This window comes from Rattus norvegicus, chromosome 2 (genome assembly GCF_021556685.1).
Source record: "Rattus norvegicus strain SHRSP/BbbUtx chromosome 2, alternate assembly SHRSP_T2T, whole genome shotgun sequence".
NCBI lineage: Eukaryota > Metazoa > Chordata > Mammalia > Rodentia > Muridae > Rattus > Rattus norvegicus.
The window spans coordinates 193,248,019-193,275,760 of NC_141535.1; the positions used below are offsets into that span (position 1 = coordinate 193,248,019).

General features: G+C 44.9%; 1 long non-coding RNA gene and 1 pseudogene across 2 annotated transcripts; one reads left to right on the forward strand and one right to left on the reverse strand.

Annotated features, from left to right (window-relative positions):
- LOC102546891 (uncharacterized) lies at positions 1–27,433 on the reverse strand. Of its 2 annotated transcripts, XR_015672412.1 has the most exons (10): positions 27,272–27,433; positions 26,051–26,201; positions 14,041–14,169; positions 13,305–13,339; positions 13,003–13,120; positions 11,099–12,821; positions 9,042–11,058; positions 8,667–8,803; positions 5,918–5,979; positions 1–873 (listed from the first exon to the last, which is right to left on the reverse strand). It is a non-coding gene; the product is annotated as an uncharacterized LOC102546891 (long non-coding RNA). The 2 variants fall into 2 exon arrangements; XR_015672413.1 differs by lacking the exons at positions 11,099–12,821; positions 13,003–13,120; positions 13,305–13,339; ... (1 more) ...; positions 26,051–26,201; positions 27,272–27,433 and having other exon boundaries at positions 8,667–8,914; positions 9,042–10,483.
- On the forward strand, positions 8,823–8,920 carry LOC120101371 (small nucleolar RNA U13; annotated as a pseudogene).
- Positions 27,434–27,742: the final 309 nt, after the last annotated feature.

Genomic DNA, 27,742 nt, shown 5'->3' on the forward strand with positions numbered 1-27,742 from the left:
GTCTACATTTTTATTATGTGATTTCACACACTCTCAGGGGCTTAGATAAAATGGGGATGGGTCTGAAAAATGTATGTTTACCTAGATCTTCTTCTTGAACTTGCAGTTTATGCTTATACTTACACTGGAGCGTAAGAAAGCAGAAAGGCAATGAACTTCAAGGACCTCAGAAGACCTGGATACCCCAGCAACTGGCTAGGCACAAGGCAGAAGCCCTGTCTCTTCCTCTCAGGAGTCTTCAGCTCCAAGGATTTGCTTTGTTCTCATCCCATACCCCACCACCTTTCTCAACTTTCTCACTCACTCACCAGGCTCTAGAACCCATCTCCAGAGCCTGCTCCAGACTCCACATCTCTGAACTCGGATTTTCAGAGTGTTCAGATGAGTCTCCTCATTCACAGGTCTGGCTCACCAGCAGAAGGCCTCCATCCCAAATCCCGTAGCTGTGGCATTGCAGAGTGAGATGCTTATGTGCTACCCAGAGTTAGCCTTCCCAACACCCCTGGACAGGACAAACACTACGAGCCTGCTAGCTTTGCTCTGCTACTTGCTTGCCTGGCACATAGAACCTTTTCTCTGAACCTTCGTTCAGGGATGCTTTTGTCTAACTGGATCACATTTATAACTTCAAGCCACACCCCTTCTCCCCACAGAGGGCAACTTGAAGGTATAGTCTGCTCTCCGTCTAGAGGCAGTGGGTGTCAAGAAGTCGTCACAATATTCAAATTAGGTCCATTCCTCTTTTATTCTGTGAGATTCTGCAACTTTTTGTCTTCAGTTTGTGAGGCAAATGTTAAGTTTAACCTTGGCTGTACCCCCAGCATCCAGCAAAGTTGCAAAACCAGGGAGGCAGAATTTAAAAGTTGTCTGCGTCTGTGTAGGAAAAAAACAAAGGAGAAAGGAAGAGCTCTTCAGGAACAAACAGCAGCAGCATAGTGTTTCAACTCCAGTATACATTAAATACTACCGCCGCAAAGAGCCTTGGCTGGTTCCGTAAGGACAGCGTCCTTGGGATACTGTCTGCTCTTAATAGTCGAAATAAATTTTGAGTTCCATGCCCATAAATTTCCTGCTGTTTAGAATGTGGGATTAGCTTCCTCAACCTGACTTTCCTTCTCTCAAATGGTGATGCCACATTATATATGAGATGTAGCTGACAGGCACGGGGTAATGTCCCTTCCAATCTGCCTCTCATCCACAGTATAACCTTAGCTACTTAGTGGAAAGGGGCCTAATTGTTTTATGGAAAAGCAGAATAAGAAGTACCTCAGAGGAGCCTTTGAGAGTACTGAGTTCCAATAATTTCTCCTCCCCAACAGTCCTTTCCCAATGGCCCAAATATCTATCTCTGTCAATCAGGGATTTAGTATTGGCACTAGAAACTCAATGAGACAGAAAATTAGGACTAGACCACAGTTTAGCAAGGACCATTAGTTTCTGAACGTGGTTCTCAGTAATCAGATAGCTTCAGCTTCAGACAGAATGAGCTCTTTGCACCAAAATTATATAATCACCATGCCCTTCTTATTTTCTGATAGACAGGCCTTCCAGATAGAACCCTGCTTCTCTTCTGTAGCATTTAGCTAAAGTCATAAGGAACAAATAGTCTTCTGCATTCTCTGTTAAATCAGTCACCAGCTTCCTATTGGATTCCCTATGCAAATGACCTGTGTTTCCAGGGCATATATATATATATATATATATATATATATATATATATATATATATATATAATTTGTGTGTGTGTGTGTATTATTTGTGTCATCACCAAAAATTACAGGCTGCAAACTTCCTGTCATGTAGTATGCTTTTATTATATATAATTCCAGTGATACCATAGGTTAGCTTTAGATTTTAAGGGTTTTTTTCACTTGAAGCCCCACTTCTGGTACCAATTTCTGCTCTAATGAGAACTCTGGTCATATATTCAAAAGATCTAAAGTAAAAAAACAACTATGGATTTGTAATAGGGTTCTTTAAGTAGCATAACTGATAGAATGGATGCATATATAATAAATATATGTGGAATTTATTAGAGTGGCATATATATATATACATACATATATATATATATATATATATATATATGATTTGTAGAGTGGCTCTAGGCTGTGGTCTAGTTAGTCCAACAATGCCTATCTACTAATGGAAATCCAAAGAATCAAGAATCCAGTAGCTCATAAAAACTGTATGGTATTGGTACAGAGACAGACAGGTAAATCAGTGAAACAGAATTGAAGACCTAGAAATGAACCCTCACACCTATAGCCACTTGATCTTTGACAAAGGAGCTAAAACCATCCAATGGAAGAAAGATAGCATTTTCAACAAATGGTGCTGGTTCAACTGGAGGTCAGCATGTAAAAGAATGCAAATCAATCCATTTTTATCACCATGTACAAAGCTTAAGTCCAAGTGGATCAAGGACCTCCACATCAAACCAGATACACTCAAACTAATAGAAGAAAAAGTAGGGAAGAGTCTCGAACACATGGGCACTGGGGAAATTTTCCTAACAAAACACCAATAGTTTATGCTCTAAGATCAAGAACTGACAAATGGGACCTCACAAAACTGCAAAGCTCTGTAAAACAAAAGACACTGTCATTAGGACAAAATGATTGGGAAAAGATCTTTACCAATTCTACATCTGATAGAGGGCTAATATCCAAAATATACAAAGAACTCAAGAAGTTAGACTCCAGAGAGCCAAATAACCTTATTAAAAAATGGGGTACAGAACTAAACAAAGAATTCACAGCTGAGGAATATCAAATGGCTGAGAAGCACCTAAAGAAATGTTCAACATCCTTAGTCATCAGGGAAATGCAAATCAAAACAACCCTGAGAAACCTCACACCAGTCAGAATGGCTAAGATCAAAAACTCAGGTGACAGCAAATGCTGGTGAGGATATGGAGAAAGAGGAACACTCCTCCATTGTTGGTGGGATTGCAAACTGGTACAACCACTCTGAAAATCAGTCTGGAGGTTCCTCAGAAAATTGGACATTGAACTATCTGAGGACCCAGCTATACCTCTCTTGGGCATATACCCAAAAGATGCTCCAACATATAATAAAGACACATGCTCCACTATGTTCATAGCAGCCTTATTTATAATAGCCAGAATCTGGAAAGAACCAGATGCCCTTTAACAGAGGAATAGATTAAAAAAATGTGGTACATCTACACAATGGAATATTACTCAGCTATCAAAACAATGACTTCATGAAATTCATAGGCAAATGGAATGAACTAGAAAATATCATCCTGAGTGAGGTTACTCAATCACAGAAAAACACACATGATATGCATTCATTGATAAGTGGATATTAGCCCCAAAGCTCGAATTACCCAAGATGCAATCCACAGACCACAGGAAGTTCAGGAAGAAGGATGACCAAAATGCAGATGCTCCCACTCCTTCTTTTTTTTTTTTTTTTTTTTTTGGGAGCTGGGGACCGAACCCAGGGCCTTGCGCTTCCTAGGCAAGCGCTCTACCACTGAGCTAAACCCCCAACCCGCTCCCACTCCTTCTTAAAAGGGGGAAAATATTCATAGGAGGGGATATGGAAGCAAAGTTTAGAGCAGCGACTCAAGGAATGGCCATTCAGAGCCTGCCCCACATGTGGTCCATATATATACAGCCACCAAAACCAGATAAGATTTATGAAGCTAAAAAATGCATGCGGAAAGGGACTGGATATAGATTTCTCCTGAGAGACACATCCAGAGCATGTCAAATACAGAGGTCAGTGCTGGCAGCAAACCACCAAACTGAGAACAGGACCTCCTTGGTGGGAATTAGAGGAAGGATTGAAAGAGTTGAAGGAGCTTGCAACCCCATAAAAACAACAATGCCAACCAACCAGAGCTTCCAGTAACAAACCACTACCCAAAGACTACACATGGACTGACCCTGGGCTCCAACTGCATCTGTAGCAGAGAATAGCCTTGTGGGGCACCAGAGGAAGGGGAAGCCCTTGGTCCTGCCAAGTTTGGACCCCCAGTGCAGGGGAATATGGGGGAGGGCAATAAAGGGGATGTATAGGGGAAATACCTGTATGGGGAAGGGGGAGGGGAAGGAATGGGGGCTTATGGACAGGAAACCAGGATGGGGAATAACCTTTGAAATGTAAGTAAAGAAATAAATAATAATAAATTTTAAAAAATAAGAATCTTACAATTGAATATATATATATATATGAATCTAGTAGCTCACTCCCTAAAGCTGGATGTCTCAGCTGGTCTTCAGTATATGCCAAATCCTGAAGAAGTAGGATCTAATGCCAATGAAGAAATGAACTTGCCAGCAAGGGTGAGGGCAACCAGGCAAAGAGCAAGAGCATCTTTCTTCTATGTCCTTTATACAGGCTGCCAACAGAACATGTGACCCAGATTTAGGGTGGATCTTCTCACCACAAATGATCTGGATTAAAGGTGGGTCTTCCCACTTAAAATCATTTAATTAAGAAAAAGTCCACAGAGGTATAGCCAGCCTCCTAGGTTTTAGTTAAGTACAGATGTGTGTGTGTGTGTGTGTGTGTGTGTGTGTGTGTGTGTGTGTGTGTGTGTGTGTGATGTTTAAGGAATCAGATACTGAAAGGCAGAACAAAGGCATCTCCTTTCCCTGTCCCAGCCTGTCTATGTCTCTTTCAGAGACTCAGGATAGTGATTTGGTTTCCAATCTTCTTCTTTTCAAGTCTTTTAGGAGGACAGTAGGGGTGGCATCTTGCTGCTTTCTCAGCAATTTACCTGTCTACCTGTGGTACCTGAGAGCTAACGCAGCCACCTAAAAGACAGCCTCATACCGTGGTCCAGATGTGGCTGGACATCCTGGGAAGCTTGCGTGGCTGACACTCACCAAAGACAGACATTGGCTGACATCCACTTATTAGAACCCGGCTGCATGCACAAACTGCCAGTTAGCCAGCATACTGTTGTTTCTGACAGTTGTCCCTGTCTAGTCAGCACTGGCACTCACGTGAGAACCGTGCAGTCTGTAATTCTGTCCTGTTTCTGTAATTATGAGCATCTAAGAATTCACCACAAAATATACATAGCAGAGTGCCTCAGTATCTCTCTGGGCACATGTATATATTTATTTCATCTCATGGAATCTAATGTCAAGCAAACCTTGTTATATTCCAATCTGAAATGATCATCTCTCCACATCCCAGCCCTCCTTCTCTGGCCATGACTGATTTCAGTAGGTGGCACCATCAACCCTGTGGTTATCCAAATATAATGAGTGCTTTGCCCTTTGCTATTTCTTTTACTCCATGCCTTATATCTAAATAAACATCAAGTCTTATTGATTTTTGCCTCCCAAATATCTGCTGAGTCCATCTCATTCTGTGCAACCCTCCAGCACTATCTTGGATCAGGCAATTATACTCTTGACTAGTTTACCCTAACAGCCTTTTAACTGATCTCCCTTTGCTCGTCTTTCTCCTTCCATGCATTTCCTATACGGCATCCAGACAAACCTGATTATGTGAACTCCTGCTTAAAACCTTCCTATAGCACTCCAGTGGTGTTCCAGCCCCTCTATGATGTGACTTCTGCCTACTTTTCTAGCCTTCCTGTTTGGCTTCACTCTTAGAAAGACCCTTTCTGAAGAGTTTTTCAGCTCCCAGAATACCACTACCTCTTTAGATACACCATGCCCACACTTGACCTATCTTCAGCACATGGGAAGAAGAGGCAAGAAGGATCAAGAATTCAAGATCATCATACCAAGTTCAAGACCATTCTGGGCAACATCAAACCTTGTCTTCCCCAACCCAAAAAATGAGAGGAAGATAATAAATACATAGTAATACTAAGAACCCCTTTATTGTTATACTTGACACATATGTCATTAATATTATAAAAGAAAGCATTTATGTGCACACACACATATGTATAACCTACCCATATAGATACTTCTTCATCATACGGTGACTGCTCGTGTCTGTGTGGGGCCTTCTTTTTTTCTGTGAAAGATTCAAATAGTATGTTTTTTTGGTCATCCCCAAAGTATTTCAGCCCTGACACAATGTTAAGAAAAAAGTAAGGAAGAAACAACACTCTTATTTACTTAAATGTGCTTTAAATCTATTAAGTGTCTTATCTGTTAGCAAGTGGCTGTACTTGGTTCTTTTGGGGGGAAATGCCATAGTTGGTAAGCAGGTCCCCATCTCTGGTTGCAGAGAAAGGACAAGAAGCACTGTGCTCTAGAGAAAGATTGCTATGAGGGGTGAAATCTGAGACCCTAACTCAGAAAATGTTGAAGATGTTAGGAAGAGAGCCTGTTCCAGGACCTTACAACTGCCACTTGGACACAAGCAAAGGGGTAACTTTGTTCTTACCATTACTGTAGGTATTATAGTCCTTAAGTGGTGATTTATAATGTTCCTAATGGCAGCGTGGCTAGAGCTGAGTGGGGATTAGGTACAACACAGCGGGCTCAGTAAGTAGCTCAAAAATCATTGGCCAGGGAAAAGTTAGGTACAGGGTGACCTGATTTTCTTGAGAACAGCATGACAAGATAGGCCAAGCAGAGGGAGGAAATCGAGGGTCAGGGTGGCTGACAGAATAAATGCAGAATGGATTAAACAGCAGCTGCCCGAGAAGGGTAAGGTTCGTTGGTCTCACAGCACGATTCCCACCATCTGTATTCCATCAGCGCCTCTCAGAGCCTCCCCACCTAATCAATAAGACACCCTCCCCCGCTATTGTTGTTTTTATTACTATTATAGTGCTAGGAAATCAGAGCAGTTAGTAACAAAAAATGCTTCACATGCAGGGGTGGACAGCCTCAGGGAAAAGACATTCATTAAATTAGGTTATGTCCAGGAAATGCAAGCACTGGCAGGTGTGTGGTGACAGTGCGTGGTGACAGATGCAAGCCCTCCGTTTGTATTAGCAGTTGTTCAGATAGGAGAAGAAAGGCAACACAGGTTTACCAACAGACAGGTTTGCCCATAGGTAGATAGCCAGCAGGCTGAAGTTCCTCTGCTGGGTCCAATGCTGAGAGCTGAATTAAAGCTTCCTAAATGCTGACATGATAGTTCTACAGATAAACATGAGTTTGCCTAATTGATCCAACCACAAGTTAAATTTAAGGCTGTGTCTCTCAGCGTTATGCTCGAAGCCACTTTCCCATCAGCCTCTCCAGGACTGTTACCACATTCCGGAGCTGCAAGCTCTCTCAGCTCTGACTGTCACTGTCACCTGTCTCCATGCTGTCTCCTGCTCACTCCTGCCACTCTTCACCATTTCCTCTCCTCTGGAGATCACTGCAAAGGCCGGTTAACCAGCCTACTCTCTCGTCCCCTTGCGATAGTATGATATATACATTTTGTTTTCCTACCACAGATCCTGGCTTGCAGCTCCTGTAATAACCCATGTTATGTTCCTGAAGGACTAGCACACTGACCATGTGGTTTTGTTGAAGCATAATAATTGGCATCTCATCCTTACTGGCTGAAGAGATTTCAGGGCAATAAAAGCGGGGGTGGGAGGAGGTCTTTCTTTTACAGCACAGAAAGTAGTTTGGAACCCTGCAAGTGACCCAGAGAGCATTCCTTTTCCCTCTAACCCACTTCTTTTCCTATGCAAGGCAAGCCATTAAAGTTAGAATTTCCCTTCACCAAAGAGGATCATAGGCCTTTCTGCCTCAGAACTGGCCATATAGGAATTCTGTAGCAGCTGTGCATGCCATGTTTATTTCAGAAGGGGCCCTGCCCTAAGCCCTGGAGGAAGGAACATTGCATAGAGAAGCTGAGAGGTTCTGGAGACACATCCCATCCCTATTGTTTGTTAGCATGAGGTCCTATGGTGTCCAATCACCTTCCCACATTGGCATCCATGTTTCAGTTCCATGTTTCCAAAGACATCTCTACTAAACCCGAAGGATAGGCTTGCACCTGGCATCTCTGCTAGGGACACTCCTGAGGCACAAGCCCTATAGACTGTGAGATCTGCTGCTATGGCCAAGCTGATAGCATTGGAACTGAACTAACTTAGAGGACTTCCCGTTAGCCGCACCCCAGGGGTGATCGCTGCTAGCCAGTGAAAGGAAAGCCCTGCACGAGGGTCTGTACTGAGAGCAGGCCATAGGTGAAACTGGGTTTGAGGTTTGCTTTCCTTATCAAATCAGACCCTGCAGTTCATTATCCCCACACAGCGGAGTCTTATCGTAAAGTATTCTAGGCTGTGTTTAGGGGGAAGGGCTCTGGAAAGATGGTTCAGTTAAGAGTTTGTTCTGCTCTTACGGAGGACATGAGTTCAGTTCTTAGCACCAACATCTGGCAGCTCACAACTGCCTGTAAATCCAGATCCAAGGGATCTCACACTTTATTCTTGACTTCGTGGGCTCTGCCCCCATGGGCACACATCCACACCCCCACACTCCCAACCACATCCACACCCTATATTTAAAAAGAAATAAAACTGACAAAAGAAAAAGAGCCTCAACTATTAGGGAGAATCTGAAACCCCAATTACTTGTGTGTGTTTGTTTGTTTGTTTGTTTTGTGGAATACACCAAAGAAAATCTCAGACATAATACATCACATAAATATCCCTGCATTTTGTATCTCCAGCTTCTACAGGTTTTAACCTAAAACTCGTGGTATCGTTGCACCTAACAAAATAAATAATAATACTGAATACTGACCTCTATTCGGATTTCCTGAATTTGTTCTAAAGAGGTTTTATAAGGATGTAATGAGATGGGCCGTCGTGCTCGGTTCTGTCCCTCGGCGTCCTTTATTCTGTGACATCTCTCTTCCCATGCTTTCATGTCATTGTTCCCTTTGAAATATAAACTGAGATACTTTTTGTGATTCATAAATGTGAGTTCTCATGTCACTGTGAGGGATAGGCTTCTCCCAAACTGTGTTAAAATGTCAGGACATTACCTGTCTGATACATAAAAGAGGAAAGAAATAATATATAAATCATATCTGGTAAGTCCGGGCTTCATTCCCACAAGAGACTTGCCTTGCAAATAGGATAACAGACCAAACTGTAGCCACGCCCCCAGCCCCACCTGATTGATTGATCACTGCAAGGCCACCTCTCAACAGCCTCTTAGCGCTGATTCAGTCCAGTTCATCCTAAGCTGTTTTTACCCAGAATTCTGTTCTTCCCTTTCCAGCTCCCCAGAATGCTTCATCCTCTCTGTTCCTGTGGAAAAAGCTCCCTGCCCAGGTGCAGGATGGGAGATAGATGACTTCACTGACATGTTATAGATTTGCTCTTCTTCCCCCAGGCCGCCCTCCATCACATCACCTTGTTCCCATTTCTTCATGGAGTTTATTACTGTGTGAAATTATATTCTCCTTAATGCATTTGCTTCCTGGTGTAATGGGATGTTAGTGGTTCTTTCACGAAATACTGAAAAGATAGATGTGAAATATCAAGGCTAGGCAACCATTTTTAAAAAAGGAAATGGTCACAGATCTTTTCTGGGTTCTTGGTGTGTGTGTGTATGTATGTATGTGTGTATGTATGTATGTATGTATGTATGTATGTATGTATGTATGTGTATCCACAGAGTTGAGGGCATCCTGGAGCTGGTGTTACAGGCAGTTGTTGGCCACTGTAGACGCTGGAACCCAAGCTCTGGGTTTTTGGGAAGAACAGTAAGCATTCTCATCTGATGAGCCATCTCTCCAGTCCCTCATTTCAGTTTTTAAACTTAGGCTCTTTTACCGATTTAAAGTGTCCAAAGAGTTGTCCATCATCTACAATGGGCAGGACAACCATGGTCTGGGGCCCACACTTCCCCAGCAGAACAAATCCCTACCCTGAGCAGACGTTAAACTCTCAATAGAAACCGAAAGCAAGCTCTGTTCTGAAGTTACACAGCAAAGTACTCAGCCCAACTTGTTTAGCACGGGAACCTCACAAGACTCTGCCGCCACAACATTGTATCAGGAAAGCTAAAATGAAGGTCTAGTGTCCCATAAAGATTGATCAATGGACTCGATTCCCAGGGATGACCTTCCAATAGCAGAACTTGTGCTTTAAGGTCCATCCAAGGTTTTTAGATACATTGTTGTGACAGCACCACACAGTTTGATAGGGTTGACACAAAACTGTATTTCTTGTACGTGAAAGATTTAAAATAACATTCCTGAGCTGTTCTCTTCCAGCAGTGGCTCAGGGTCCAGATTCCTTCTATGTCACCACAGTGTCCTCATAGGTATCATGTGGTTTCCAAAGTTGCTGGAGAGGAAGGCACAGCTGAGATTCATCTCCAGCTGAGAAATGACACAGCCCCCAGGCCTTCTTTTATGTTTTTAGCCAGATCAAGTCTTTTGTACCTAGCTGGAGAGAACTTGGAGTATTTTGGTGTCTGGCTAGTTTGTTTCCCACAGTACTTCTAACTATGGAAACAGAGCACTTGGTAGTCAATTAGCATCCACCACAGTGGCCACCTAGGAGGACTGGAGAGGCAGTTGGTGGTTAAGTCCTTACAGAGGACCCGAGTTGGAGTCCTAGCACTCACATCAGGTGTTTCACAGTTGCCTGTGACTCCAGTCCCAGGTGATTCAATGTCCTGTTCTGGCCTCTGCAGGCGTCATCTATTCTCATGTGTACAAACCCATACCCAGACATAGACATATACACATAACTTAAAAATTAAAAAAAATTAATGTTATTCTCCAAGTAGAATTGAACCCAGGCCATGGACTTCAGCTAAGTGCAGACTCATCTCTCTGGAGCCCGTTGTTACTTAGTGTAGCTCTCCCAAAAAGTTCTACTGTCTATAAAATCCCTGGCAATTCACCAAAAGTCTTAGGACCAAACAGCCACCTGCTACATACATCAGGAAGGATGTATATGCTTGCTCTGCAAAGAAAGAAGATTATATTCACTGTCATGGCTGGTCCCATAGCCAAGCACAGATTCCATGTGCTAAGACTCTTTGCTTTTATTCATCCTGGTGGGAGTGAACACCTCTGCCTCTAAAAGTCCTGTTTCTTATTATGTTTTGCTGCCTGATGACCAGTCCAAGGTCACATAGCTTGGTCCAGTTGCAGAGCTGGGGTCAGAGCCCACTGTCCTGTCACCGGGTGCAGAGCTGGGGTCAGAGCCCACTGTCCTGTCACCGGGTGCAGAGCTGGGGTCAGAGCCCACTGTCCTGTCACCGGGTGCAGAGCTGGGGTCAGAGCCCACTGTCCTGTCACCGGGTGCAGAGCTGGGGTCAGAGCCCACTGTCCTGTCACCAGGTGCAGAGCTGGGGTCAGAGCCCACTGTCCTGTCACCAGGTGCAGAGCTGGAGTCAGAGCCCACTGTCCTGTCACCAGGTGCAGAGCTGGGGTCAGAGCCCACTGTCTCGTCAGCCTTTGTATCACACCTATTCAAGATTTTCACAAACTAGTTGCTAACCCTGCCACTCAATCCCCAGACATCTCCTTTTTTCTTAATTCAAACCTCGTTTTCCTTGTCCTGGTGTCCTGAAGGCTCCCCACATCTCAATACCACCCAAAGCTTTGTCACTGACTCTCAAACCACAGCTCCCCTGGGAAGCCCCTCCTACCAATCAGCAGTCTCGCTCTGGGAAGCCCCTCCTACCAGTCAGCAGTCCCACTCACTCTTCCTCTTTGGTTCACACCTGAAATTTTTTTCTATGCAGAATATGGGAACCAAGAAGCATTTGGAGACCAAGAACCAAGTTTGCTGCCCTATCTCAGCAGACCTCTGTTTTCAAAGAGGAAGCCAGTGGCCTGAGAGCTGCTGTTGTCTGACGGTATGAAGAAAGCAGGCATTATGTACTGTCTTAGTTAGCACCACCATTGCTGTGGTGAACACCATGGTCAAAGCAAGCTGGGGAGGAAAGGGTTTGTTTGGATCACGGTCTCATATGACTGGTCGTTACCAACGGAGGTCAGCACAGGAACTCAAGCAGGGCAGGAACCTGGAGGCAGGAGCTGATGCAGAGTTCATGAAGGGGTGCTGCTTACTGGCTTGTGCCCCATGGCTTGCTCAGTCTGCTTTCTTATAGAGCCCAGGGTCACCAGCCCAGGGATGGCACCACCCACAGTAAGCTGGGTCCTCCCTCATTGATTACTAATTGATAAAATGACTTACATCCAGTTTCTATGGAGGTATTTTTTCAATTGGGTTTCCTTTTCTAGCTTGTGTCAAGTTCACATAAAACTAGCCAGTGGCTATACCCACCTCTTCTGTGTCTTCAGACCCCCTTGGCCTTATCCTGCCCTCAGCAATAGACACTCCTTTCTTGGCCGAGACTGTCTTTACACACACACACACACACACACACACACACACACACACCTCTGATCACCATCACCTCTGCACTGCTTTTCGTCTAAGATTCCCCACCCTTACCAGGGGAAACCTAGAACCAGGAAGGTTAACTATGGGAGGGCAAACCTCTGGCCAAGGAAGGATGGGGGTTAACAAGTGCCTTTTGTGTTTCTTCTGGCTACAGTTCCAGGATCCACCGTTTCTCACATCACACAAACAAGTACCCAGGAAGCAACTCTGTCAATAGTGTGCCTTTGGAGTTTTCCATATTCACCCCCTCTGGCTCTGGCTTGTGATGTATAATTCCCACTCATCAATCAGATCCTCAGCAAAGTCTTTCTCCAAACTTCTTCTGACCAGGAAAGCCAGATTCAGGCCTCCCAGACGTGTCCCACGGGAGAGTGTCTCCATTCACCATTCCTCCCAGCTCTGTCAATTCAGCATATAACAGTTCAGAACCAAGTGAGACCTGTTTCTTACTTGAAGACCCCTTGAGATTTCGACTTGGTAATCCCTTGGAGATGGCTCCTATTAGCCAGAGGATGCTGGTCTGTTCAGATACCACAGAAAATATAACTGTTAGATAGGTTCACCTACCCAGAATAAGAAGCTTGAGTGATTGCATGAAGCCAGAAAAGTTCTTCAGTGAGCAGAGACCCCCCCACCAGCAGTTCTAGAGGCTTCTCAGCATCTTAACCCCTCTCTGTGCAGAGTAGTTTGGGGCCTCTTACCAGAAGCTGGGGACAGTTCAATGGCAAGTGACTTGGCTCCCTTTTCAAAAGTGGATGCTGCTGTGTGGCCCAGCGGTAGAGCGTTTATCTAGCACGTATAAAGGCCTGAGTTCAAACACTATAAAACAGAAAGAAAAAGGGACAGTATTTAGTGGGGTATCATATGTGTTTTCCCCTGTCACGCTCCAATTTTTATGTTTCTGTGCAATTCTTTTGTTTTTATTGTTATTATTATTATAACAAGAGCAATATTTGGAAAAAAGATTAACATGGTTTTCTCTCTTGCTTCCAGTGGATCTGACCTTTCTTCCATGCTCGGTTCCAAGTATCCATCTGTCTGGGGAAAGATTAAATTGTTACAGAATGATTCAAAAAGAAATAAGAAGTTAATATTCTGCTATTGACATTTAAAATGAGGTTTCTCTGCAAGGCACTAATCTTTGAATCCAGTCTATTACCCTGAGAGACAGAGAATTGAGATTGTCTAAAAGAACAGAGTGAGAGGCACGGAATCCGGCCCAGTCGGTGGTCTGTTACCTGTCGGTGTGCGACTTTAGGCAAGTTACCAAGTTTCTTTCTCTAAGACTCAGTCTCCTCATCTATGAGATGGGAGAAACAGGAGTACCTAGCCCAGAGGGTTGTTTAAAAAACAAAAAACAGCTACCCCGTATAAAGTGTGTGGTCAACAGACACTTGCTTACTTTCTTTAGATGCCAGAGCTGTGACATTTAGAAAAGCGTTAAAAACATAATAAACATTCCGTAAACACAGACCACCCTTTCCAGAATTCCTTTCCCCAGCCCTTTAGTGTCTCAAGCAGTGGCTCTCCAAGCACTGTACAGTGAAAAAGCTAAGTCTACAGCAGATGCTATGACAATTGAGCTCCATGTTGATGAGTGCTGGAATATTGATTAGGTTAGATGAAGGGAGGCCCAGGAGCTGGGAGTGTGGCGCCAGTGCCTGAGGTGGGAAAGGTGAACTGAGCACAAGCAGACATCAGTCTCCAGGGCAGTGTGACCACTGCCGGGATTTCCTCACCATGACCTTGAGACTCGAATCAGAAGAAGCTCTCTCTCTTCCTTAAGTGACCTCTGTCAGTCACAGCAGCAAGAAATATAACAACACTAAGGAGATGTGAGGGAAGTCTTTCCTTCTGGTCCTGAGGGGCTGTAGAAAAATGAAGTGAGACAGAGAGAGGCAGGAAAACACCCATCATACACATCACACACAGAAAGCATATACCACACGGTATACCATACACACAATAATACACACATATAACACATACCATATATAATATAATAAATGCAGCCCATATACCACAACCTAACATACATACACCATATACACATAGCACATGCACCATATATCTCAGATACCATATATCACACATGCCACATACATACCATACACCACTCATGCACATACTATACCAAACAAACATGTCATAAACTGCACATGTGCATGCCCTGCACACATATCAGCAATATGTATATATATGTATATATATATTACGTACATACCACATACTACATATACCACATATTCACAGGCATGTACCAGACATCAAATGACATAACACACACACATACACACACACACACACACACACACACACACACACACACACACACACACTCACAGCATCCCACATACTATAGGACTAAGCTTCTGAAATAACCAGAATATGGAAAGCCCTACGGCTGTTGAGACTTCACGTGGCAAAGCTTGGACAGGAGAACAGCACAGCCTGCCCAGCAGGAGGGTCTACTCGGTTTTCTTACACTCCTCTCAGTCCCAGATCCTTCTTGGAGCTGCAGCAAAGGAGAAGACCACAGAATAGGCAGGACACAGGAACCAGATGAAAATTCACCCCCACCTCCCACCCAGCAAGCCAGCCTGAAGTCAGTCAGGGGATACTGTAGGGGCCCTGCCAAGCTGAGCGAGACCAGATCACAAGTCCCTCTAGCTGCCAACTTCAGAAATGCATGCGATGACCAGGACTAGTGACCCAAGATGGAGGCCAGAGACTCCGGAAACCCAGGGCTCTGGCACGTGATTCAGGAGGAGTGGCAGGTCGCCATGAGTGAGGGGCAAGCTCAGAAGGCTGGGAGAGCAAGCATTTCTACACAGCAAGGTTGACTGTATCCTACAGGTGTTGCCTAGCTTGTTGTCTTGTTGTGAACTGAATCTAGATTTTGCCGCCAGCTACCCCAAGGCTAGAGAAAAACTAGATCCCAATTCTCTGTAGATTTCCAAGGCATTTGTTTATGACCTTGATACAGCTTGTGCTGTTATTTCAGTGGATACAATCCTGTTTCCAGGAATCGCCCTCCCCACCTACAGAGCCATCTGACAAACAGAGGCCCCCTTTAGCCCAATAGATTCTCAGAGTGGACACGTGGCTCAAAGCCATCCGAACATCTGAAAATTAGAGGCAAGAAAGATGAGCTATTCGATTCTAACACACATTCTTGAGCCTTTTCCAGAGCAAAGATTCCCACAGTGGGGATCTCAGCTCCCTGCTGTCTCCCACCTCCCTAAATGCAAGTGTGCATGTGAGCGTTTTGTATGCAATGAACTTTGCATTTGTGCCATGCACTTTAGATGCAACAAAAACTATTTTCATGTAACTGGCTAAATCATCACTAGGGTTACTAAGTTAGAATACTGAAAGGAAAATGATTATTGTAAGAGTCCCCTAAGAACTCTAATTTGGTATTCTGCTAAGTGCCACAGCTGGCGAGGAGGGACTCCCTCCCTGTGTGCAGGCTCACAGATAGCTGGAACTCCTACAGTTTGGGGTAATGGCATATTATTGTCAGTGCTTCAGACAGTGTTGTTTTGAATCAGCTGTGAGCTTCGGTAGGTTAATGGCATTGGCCTTCAATTAAAATTTGCATTCACTATAAATCTCTGTGAATTTGGCTTTGTGTTTATTTACCTTTATAATTTTCAGTTTAATTTGTTATAGTTGTTTTGTATCGTGATCTTTTGGGCCAATAATTTGTTAATGACTAGAGTTTGAGACCACTATGTTTCAAATAAGGATCTACCTGCCCCACGAACGCATATGTGTATATCTCCCTCTTTACAACTGGATTAATATGGTGATAATTTAAGTAGCATGAAAAAAATTTTCACCTCTGAAATTTTGGGGTGATTGAAAGGTCTCAAGGCTTGTGTTGTTCTTCAGTGGGTCACAATGAGAAATTCAAGGCCTCTGTTCTCAATGGAGGACTCACCAATCCCTGATCATGAAGATCTGCCCTGACTCTCCTTCTTGCAGACACCTCATTAGTCAGCTAATGACGATGCTGTAGTCAATGAGGAATATATACATGATGATGCACCCACTGGGTTATAATGGAGCTGACGAATTCTCATTGCCTAGAGTGATCACTGATCTCAGTTGTCAACTCGATTGGATCTGGAGGCAACTAAAAGATGGGCTGCAGGGCACAGACATTTCTTGGTCACAATACCTGCAGCAGGAAGACCCATTCTAAGTGTGACAGCAAGGACAGCAGGAGGCCCAGGGGAAAGCACTGCTTTTGCCTGCTTGCCTTTGTATCTTGCTGCTGGTTTATTTAGTCTGCTGCTGCTGCTGCTGCGTTCCTACCCTCCTTTGCTCACAACAGTATCCACTTTGGGATTCCAACATGGACTAAAGACCAGTGACTCCTCCAGGCCTTCAGCACCAGGTTGGGACTACTGAAGCATCAGCCTTATTGGCTAAGCAGCTACCAGGTTTGGGTGAAAACAACCAGTACTAAACTATGCAGACCACATCATGTAAGCCAGTCAATAACTCCTCTTTCAATATGTCTCCAGTCAATATCAATACTCCTCTTTTAAAGTGCATTTATTCCATCCGTTTGTTTCCTCTAGAAAACCCTGACTAATACACACTGAGTGTTAGACTCCAGGTCAGACTAGTACCCAGGCCACACTTGCTGCGGCCCTTCCCTCTCAGACACAAGACAGGCACCTACTGAGGGCAATGTCTGTGAATCTTTCTGTATTCCTCACCTGGAAAAGTGAGTTTGCATCAAGAGGAATATTGGTGGCCACATACTCTGCTCTCTACCCTCTTCCCTGCCTCCTGTCTGGGAATTAGAAAACCTGGCCCAGGTCCTGTTGTGAAATATGCACACACACACACCCCTCAGCTGTTAGAAGAGACCCTACTTTTGGCACACAGGCTGCCCCTACACCCCAATTCCTGTCTTGAGAGTACCTAACATGTTATCTTTCTCTGGTGCTAAGATCAGAGCTCACCTTCAGAACCCCTGCCATGCTATTTTCTGTCTGTCTGACTGACTGACTGACTGACTGACTGACTGACTGACCTTTCACTATGGTGGCAAAGTTCAACTCATTATTGGTGCATCTGTGGCATAAACTCACTTGCTGTGCTGTTGGTCATATGCAAGTGTGGCACAGACAGTTACATACAGACCGGTGCACTTGATAATGATGACAAGTGTCGGCTCGTGTACTCCCTGTGCCGACTGTATGTGATACAGGAGTGAGGAAGGAGCAAGGAGTGGGAGGAGTCTGCAAAGATAGCAGGGAGCAAGTGGGGTACATGGGTGCAGAGGAATGTGAGGCCTTCTGCTGTGTGCAGAAACCACAAAGGAATGGCGCCTCTATTCGGTGTTAGCCAGGGCCACACCATTTTTGTGAGGCTCCTCCATTTTTAGTTGAACTGGAACAACTTCTGAAACTGCAGACATTTGGTTTTCAGGACTAAAGTAACTTACTTTTCTAGTTTTTCACCTGCCCACCCTCATAACTGACTCAGGCAGAGCAAGCACGTGCTGTGGCTCCTTATTAACAATGCAGCTCAGGAATTTTTCCCCTTCCTCTGCAAAGGGACTTCCACCCTGTCACAGGGACCTGCTCTCTCCTCATAGCTTCCATCACGCTGTCTGTTTGTCTGTCTGTCTGTCTTTGGAGTTAAAACTCTTCTAATATGTCTCTTACCCCAAAGCACAATCTGCCTCAGTGTTTCTGTGAAGCCTGAACTTGAGACCTTTCATCCAGACTAGGCTGGACTAATCCCACTCAGGCTCACCCGTTCTCCCTAAGCAGCCATAGTGCCTACATTATACCCTGATTTACCATCGCATTTTTATCCGTCTTTGATAAGATTTTGGGTGCTTCCAAATTTGTGAATATTACATAACAGAAAAATCCCCTATTATTCCCACAGGTAAGCACAAACACAGAAGGGTTCTGTTGTTGTTGTTGTTGTTGTTGTTGTTGTTGTTGTTGTTGTTTGTTTGTTTGGTTGGTTGGTTTTGAAACAAGGTCTTACGAGTCCCAAATGGGTTTTGACTCTGGAAACTTGTTATGTAGACAAGAATGATCAGGAACTCCTGGTCTGTCTGTCTGCCTCCACCTCTAAAGTTGTGCGATTACAGTTGTGCACATCTGGTTGACACAGCACCAGGGAGCACGCCCAAAGCTCCCTGCATGCTGGGCAAGCACACTACCAACTGAGCCATACCACCAGCCCAACCAAAAGGTGGTTTTATTCATTTATTTCTCTGTCAGCCTCAATCCCAAGTTTCTCAAAGGCTCTCACTTTTGCTAAGCTCGCATTAGACACCTCTTTTTCTGACTTCCAAGTTAAACTGGACAATGTGTGAGCTCAACTCCCAGCCTGGTCCTCTCTCCCCCACTTTCCATGTCACCTCCCTCAATCTCTGCTGGCTTCTGGGTTGCCCATTTTACCGGTCTCGTCAAGTAGACAGCACCATCAAGGAAAGACCTATTGGTCTGACCCATCCTATGGTGGTGACTGTTTGTTATCTTTCTCCTTAAGACAGAATAGCAAACAGAAGCAACTCCAGGGAAGAGGGATTATTCTGACTCACTCTTCAGGGGTGACAGTCTATCATGCCAGAGAAGACACAGCAGCATAGTGGCTTGTAGCTGTGGCATCAACAGAGCAGCTAGTTACATTTAGCAAGCAGTGAGAAAGCAGAGACCCTTTAGCCTCACCCCTGAAGCCTATGTCTGCCTGCCAGGCCTCACTTCCAGAAGATTCCCCAGCCTCCCAAAACAGCACCACCACCTAGTGACCAAGTGTTCAAATACATGAGCTTAAGGGAGATGTTTTGGAGTCTGAGAGATGGCTCAACAGGTGAAGATGCGCGCTGTCAGGCCTAGTGACGTGAGTTCCATCCCACAGGTAGAAAGAACTGACTCTTAAGTTGTCCTCTCTCACTAAACACACCTACACACACACACACCTACACACATGCACACCTACACATACACACCTACACACACATCTACACACACATACATATACCTACACACACACCTACACACACACACATCTACACATACATACACCTACACACACATCTACACACACCTACACACACACACACCTACACACACACACCTACACACACACATCTACACATACATATACCTACACACACATCTACACACACCTACACACACACACCTACACATACACACCTACATACACATCTACACACACATACATACACCTACACACACACCTACACACACACATCTACACATACATACACCTACACACACATCTACACACACCTACACACACACACCTACACACACATACATACACACACACACATCTACACACACACACACACCACCATTACCTCCACCAACAACAACAACAACACCCCCACTACCACCACCACCACCACCACTATCTTCACCACCACCGCCAGCATAGATTCTAGGACCCAATCAAAATTTACCAAATACAAATTTCCTGAGTGGCCCAGCCATTCATCTGGGGAAATCCTTCTTGGTGCACTGGTTAGTTTTTGACAACTTGACACAAACTAGAGTCACTTAAGAAAAAGGAACTAAGTTAAGGAGGTGCCTTCATTAGCTTGGGATGTAGGCAAATTCCTGGGGGGATTTTCTTGGTTTATGATTAATCTGGGAGGGCCCAGCCCACTATAGGGGGTGTCACCCATAGGCAAGTGATCTCAGATCCCATAAGAAAGCAAGCCAAGCAAGCCACAGAGAACAAACCAGCAAGCAGTGTTCCTCTGTAGTCTCTGCTTCAGTTCCTGTCTCCAGGTTCCTGCCTTGGGTTTCTGCCCTGGCTTCCCTCCATGGTGGATTGTTATCTGTAAACCAAATAAACCCTTTCCTTCCCCCAAGTTGCTTTTAGTCAAGGTTTTATCAGAGAAGCAGAGAGGCTAAGTAGGCTACCTGAGGATAAGGACAGGTTCTCTTGCTCTTAAAACACTGGTGTAGCATGGATTATTCTTTCTAAATACTTTAGCATCTAAACTGAGACAAAAGACCAGAAAATGATCCATGCCTTAGACTCACTGCTCAGCTCACCAAACACAGCCTGGGCTGTTCACCCAGTGGTACCTTTAATAAGGATACTCAAGACAACGGAAGAAAAATTTCCCTCCACACAACAGGAAGCGAAAGGAAAAGGAGGAAGAGAGGAGGAGACAACTGAAGCCCAGACAAGAGCTGGTAGTGGCTTCGTTGGTGAGGTGGCCAGGATTGTGGGTTGGAGGCAGATTTGAGACACAAGCTCTCAGACTTGGTAAAGGGATGGAAACGTGGTGAGAGAGAAGGCAGCAAGGACAGCTTAAGAGTTTATGTCATAGTGTGAACAGCTTGCTGTGGTGTGCCACTCACTAAGAGGGGAAAATGTTTGAGGCGCGGGTAGCAGTGGTGGAAAATGTGAAGTCCGGGAGACATTCTGTAGATGTCAATTACAGGCTGAATATGCCAGTCAGGAGTTCAGCAGAGAAGTCGGGCTTAGAGATGGAAATGTGTGAGTCACCACCAGAAAGATGTTATTTAAAGCCAAGGAAAGGGTTAGAACCACCTACAGAGAGAAGGTGGATTCCTGCCCTTCCAGGCTCCCTCCACACAGCCCTCTACCTTCCTGGTCATCTAAAATGCACATTTAATCACAGCATTCTGCTTCAAATTACCCAATAACACTCACAGTTTTTTTTTTCCTTTCCTCCTTGGGAGATGAAATTTTTACTAAAATTTTGTTTAAACTGCAAAAGAAAAGCTGTGTTAACACGTTGTACATTGACCTAGTTTCTCAGAAGAAATTATATAGCACTGATTAAAAGCCAGTACAATATTTGGAAAGTTAAGGAGAAACAGAGAACGCAAAGAAAAAAAAATAATGAAGGCAAGCGGATAATTAAATTATTGCAAATGTGTTGCTTTTAACATTACTTTCTCAGAGTAACTAAGAAATATACTTCATATACTTGGCTAAACATTTTAATTGCTTAGAAGGCCACTGGCTAACTGCGTGACCTTGCAGACCGGGTTGACCGCCTCTGTCTGCTCTTGCTTTTCCTGTAAGATGAGGATAATGATGTTTGCACTGGTTCTCTGCAAAGGTTGCTGAGAGGGCCAAAGGAGATAACAGAAATACAAACACCAGGAACGCTTACCAGAGAGGGGGAGGCAGTAAGCTCCTTAAGTTGGAGGACTGTGACCTGCTATGCTCTGTCCTCTCTGCTCAGAAAAGCATATCGTGGGAGACTATCAGAGAAAGGGAACAGACTGCGAGTCCTCCTCATTGCCTCCAGGATAAACCTCAGCTGGCTTTCCCTGCGAACAGGCTAAGATTGGGTCTCTAAGGCCACACTGTTCATGAGGTTATCCAGAATGGAGGAATGGGGAGTGGGGGCAGGAAGAGACCAAGAGAGCCTCGGCCATGAAGTGGAGATGGTGGAGGGACTGAGTCCATGAGAAGCTTGTGAGTCACTTCTCAAACTTCCCACCTAAAAGGCAGGTTGCTGAACACTTATCTACCAGCTTCAGTCTCTCCCTGAATGAGCTGGCTTACCCTGGAGTGTATTGATTGACCTCCTCTCCCCAAAACGAGCATTCCTGAGATACAAAGAGGCAGCAGGCAGGGTGTGTTTCTCGTGGGACCTCCAGGGTTGCTGACCCTGAGCATCATCAGAACCTTCCAACATGGCCGCAGCTGGCATCAGAGGTAGACAAGATGTGATGTGGTCACCCAAAGCTGCCTGCTACAAAACCCCAAAACTTTGAGCTGCAATTTGTCTGATACAATTTGAACATTTCCCCCAAAGTTGGTATACGAAAAGCTAATCTCTAATATACAACAGTGCCATATTGTTATGAGGTGATTAGCTCTTGATGGCACATCAATGGACTAATGCCATTGTCACAGGAGCGAGTTAGTTATCCCAGGAGTGAATCCACTAACACGTTGAGTTCCTCTCTCTCTCTCTCTCTCTCTCTCTCTCTCTCTCTCTCTCTCTCTCTCTCTCTCTCTCTCATACACACACACACACACACACACACACACACACACACGGCATTTGTTTCTTTCTGCTATGTTATGGCACAACATAAAAGTCTTTATCAAATGCAGCCCCTAAGCCTTGATCTGAGATCCGAATAGGCGTCTACTGTTTCCAAATCACCTTGTCTATAGTACTCTGCCAGAGCTGCACAAAGTGCACTAAGATGTCTCCCCCACCCTCAGGGACTTTGCCCTGCCTTTGAGCTGTATTGAAGAGGCAGTTCCATGAGGAACTCATACCCCCGACTATCTCTCTGTGCCACAATTGCTGGATCAAGCAGTTCCTAGAACTCCCAAACTTTTTCATTGCTTGTGGGGGTCTCTGCAACCACCACAGTTAGCAGGGTAGCTACAAGAGCAAAGCAAGAAGGTACCTCAGTTCAACACAACTGAGTAGCTGGTGTTGGTTCAAAGTTTGAGAATATGTCCCCGAGTAGTTTATTTTAGGCATATTTAAACACAACACAATTTAGTGGAAACTATTCTGACGATACTTAACTCTATTCTGTGTGCACAATACAGTGTAAACATCAAAACTCTTTGTAATATACATGTTGACGTCTTCCATAAAGATAGGTTCTATAGATTGACAAACTCACGATAAAGGGAAGGATATAGTGTGGTCTTGGCTGTACTGATAGAAGAAATGTCTCCAGGGTATTAAACACATCCATTCCCTGCCTTCTGGATGGATAACAAATTATGTGTCCCTTCCTTTGAAGGAACAAGTCTGTGTGTTTAACATTCCAGGTTCCTTTGGTGCTTATCCGTGGGCACAAGGACCTCTGTGCCCCGTAACAGTTGCTGACTAACCACTTACAATTAGTCAAGCTCAGTTCTCTGAGAAAACTGAGGGATCAGGTTCTCTCTCTGGGAAACATGAACTGAGAAAGACCAAGAGAATGAGTTTATCCATAGGAGGCATCAAACATGGCAGGATGAAAAGGAAAGATGGGACCAGGGTAAAGTGGGCCAGCAGGAAGGCTGATCAGAGGCACAGATCATAAAAGAGATGATTCTTCTGCTGAGTAGTAAGGAGTAACCTGTGTTATCCAGACCAAAGAAAATGACCAAAGAGTGAGCAAAGCAAGACAGTGAGAAAAAAGACAAGCTGGAGAAAAATGGCTGGCAGATGGAGTGAGACCCACTCCACTAATGACAGACTGCATCCCCATAAGGAAGACCTGGAGCTGACAGGGTTGTGCCAACTGCTCCTGAGGCCAGACACAGCACTGTGTGTCTTTCTCAGTAGTCCTACCCCCTCCACAGGGAAGATTCTAAGTTAGGGATTCAGATACCCAGAACTCAGCCAGACTCCATATATGACATATGTGCCCATGGTGAGTTCCCTGCCTGGACTTCCTACCCAACTGTCTACCCTTCGAATGCTCAAAGTGAGGTGTGGTGGCACCTGGGAGGCTGAGAGAAAAGGATTTTTATGAGTTTGAACTCAGCGTGGATTACATAGTAAGATCCTGCCTTAAATTTTAAAACACCCTCACCTCAGACAAGAGATCGTTTCTGACTCCACCACCCTAAATAACTTGTCCTCTGTGGAGCCTATCTCTACTATAGCAGCCTTTGAGTTGCTGATGTCCTGGTCTAATGCCCTGATTCTGAGAACTTCCAGAAAGGAAAAATTAATTAATGATCTATTTAACAGTTACATATCGGGTGCTGCTTGTGTGTTTGGTGTTGGAGACATAAAAACAAAAAAGTCAAATCAGGTATGGAGAGATGTGTCTGTGATCCTGACACTAAGCAGGCAGTTAGAAGCCAGCCTCAGCTGCGGGCAAAGCCTTGACTCAAAAAAACTGAGAAGACAAGAATGGAGGAGGAGGAGGAAAAGGAAGACAGCACAGTTCTAGCTCTCACAGAACTTATATAGAACGTGTTGGATGGATGGATGGACGGATGGATGGATGGATGGATGGATGGATGGATGGATGGATGGATGATGGATGGATGGATGATGGATGATGGATGGATGGATGATGGATGGATGGATGGATGGATGATGGATGGATGGATGGATGATGGATGGATGGATGGATGTGATGGATGGATGGATGGATGATGGATGGATGGATGATGGATGGATGATGGATGGATGATGGATGGATGGATGATGAATGGATGGATGATGGATGGATGATGGATGGATGATGGATGGATGATGGATGGATGATGGATGGATGATGGATGGATGGATGATGGATGGATGGATGATGGATGGATGATGGATGGATGGATGGATGATGGATGGATGGATGGATGGATGATGGATGGATGGATGATGGATGGATGATGGATGATGGATGGATGGATGGATGATGGATGGATGATGGATGGATGATGGATGGATGGATGGATGATGGATGGATGGATGGACGGATGATGGACGGATGGATGGATGGATGGATGATGGATGGATGGATGATGGATGGATGATGGATGGATGATGGATAAATGGATGATGGATGATGGATGGATGGATGGATGATGGATGGATGGATGGATGATGGATGGATGGATGATGGATGGATGGATGGACGGATGATGGATGGATGGATGATGGATGGATGGATGGATGATGGACGGATGGATGGATGGATGGATAGATGATGGATGGATGATGGATGGATGATGGATGGATGGATGGATGGATGATGGATGATGGATGGATGATGGATGGATGGATGGATGATGGATGGATGGATGGATGGATGGATGATGGATGGATGGATGATGGATGGATGATGGATGGATGGATGGATGATGGATGGATGGATGATGGATGGATGGATGGATGATGGATGGATGGATGATGGATGGATGGATGGATGGATGATGGATGGATGATGGATGGATGGACGGATGGATAGATGGATGGATGATGGATGGATGGATGATGGATGGATGGATGGATGATGGATGGATGGATGATGGATGGATGGATGGATGATGGATGGATGGATGGATGATGGATGGATGGATGGATGATGGATGGATGATGGATGGATGGATGATGGATGGATGGATGGATGGACAGACATATGGATGGGCAGATAGATGGACGGATGGATGAAGGCATGGATGAGTAAATGAATGGATCATGAGTAGATGAATGGATGGGTGAATAGATGGATGGGTGTGTCAATTGATGGGTAGATGGATAGATGGGTGGATGGGTGAATAAGTGGCTGAAGCTCTTATGTGTGAAGGTCCTCTATTAAGGAATAAAAGCTCCTCACCTCAATTCTACTTCTAGTTAACTTAATCTTAAGACAGATACAACTCCATCTCTGGATTAGTTCTCTTTTATTATGGAACTAATCACCCTATGGCTGACAGACTTAAGACAAGTTCCCTATGTCATAATTTTAGACAAATCCCCAGGGCGTCAATTAGAAAACCTGAAAGTCAGGACCTGATGGCCCCTGAAGGCTTAACTGGGAAATATACCTTCACCCATGCTTGTGGGAAGTGGGTTACTCCCTGTGTCTGTCTCCTCCGAGCTACCTGAGCAGCCGGCTTCCCTGAGCAAATCATCTGAGGGGAGTGTGAGAGGAATGTAACTCACAGCCTCTCCTTGGGGCTTGCACACTGCCAGTCTCACCATATTCTAGAAGATCCCGAGAGACGCACTGCTCGACCTAGCCTATGCTTGAGGGAACAAAAATTACATGATACCTTTTGAAAGGAGTAGTCTAAAAGAAGTCGTGAACCAGATGTGGCAATTCATCACTTCAACCCTAGCACTGGGAGAATATGGTGGATCTCTGTGAGTCCCAAGCCAGTCTGGTCTATGTAGTGAGTTCCAGGCCAGCTACACGGAGTCTGCCTAAAAAAAAGGAAGAAGCAGTGAGCATATTGATTTATTTTATTTTCTCCAGATGAATCACCTCTGTCTGACCACTCCTTCATAAACTTCCTCATACCAAGCAAGACGTAGATGTCACCCCCAACTTCCCCCGTATCAACCTCACCTAAACAAGCAACCGTCCTTTCCATTTTAAAAGGTCATATTGCTAATCTCCACAGAAAACAGATGCAGGGTGGTTAAAATGACAAATCTAAAGGAATTACAAAATCACAAGAACTGACAAAGCAGTAGAGATGAGAGCCATGAAATCACTGTGTCTTGAGTCTGTGTCTCTGACTCCCTTCACTTCCGGCTCTGGCTGATGGTCTTAGCCTGGACTCACCCGCACTTCCTGCCAGACTGGACATGCTGCTAAGCTCCCAGGATCTTCCCCAAAGATAACTTCTTGACTCTTCAACATCTGATAGAATATCTGGTTTCTTTTAGCACGTCCTTGGGTTATGAACTGTCTGTTTTTAGTTTGTTTTTTCTTTTACTGTTCTGATTTTTAAGTCAGGATCTTCCCATGTATCTCAGACTAGGCTTGAACTCCCAATGTTCCTGTCTCAGCCTCCCAAATGCTGGGATTAGAAGTGTGTGGTACCAGACCCTGCTGAGCTCTTGTGCTTTAGAATCCTGCCCAGAGCGGCACTTCTAGGTTGTACCATGATCCATGGGTAGTGCTAAGGGAAGTCTTGGCTCCAAACAATGCCTAAAGGCTTTCCCCCTGGGTTTTGGGTTTGGCAAAGCAATGCCATTTCTTTCTTGGAAACCTCTAATGGGTCTACCTCCTAACAACCTTCCACATCCCAGCCACAGTGGCTAAGTCCAAAGTCTGGCTTTGCTGTTCCTGCTCCGGAAGCCCCTAAGTCCATGTGTCTAGACAAAGTTCACAAAACTTTCTGTGACATGGGCTGACACTGGCGTTCAGTCAGTGGGGAGAACTAGGCCACCTCTCCTCACTTTCTTGTCAGTCTTCATCTATCTGCTTCCTCTGTCCGGAGAGCTCAGCTCTCTGGCTGCTCACCCTCACCAGGTTTCACACTTACTAGCTTGCAGGGGTCAGCCTTGATGGCACCTTTTCCAGGAGCTCTGGCTGGCTTCCCCTGCCTCAGGTTTGCCAGCCCAGAGGGCTTTCTCTTGCTTTTCACACATGGCTGTATGTCTCTAATCTATCCAGACTGTTGAAACACTGAAGGTCTCACCTAGGCCTTGTATCCAGACTCTGTTTGGCTCTCAGTACTTGCAGAGTGAACATTATCTGATTGGTGCGTGACTGAACAATGAGTGAACAGAGATATTTCATGTCTGTCTCTCAGGTGTCAGTAGTTCTCTGGAAGACCTACGTTGATCCTGTTCTCCTACAGCACACAATAGCCTGAAGAATTCCGACCTAGGGGATGGACGAGTGTGACCTTCATTGTCCTAGACCACCTTCAGAGCTCAGTCTAGTCAGCTCTGGAAACATGGCACTTCAGCACCACAGTGACCCTGCAATCCATGGGACATGTCCCTTCTTC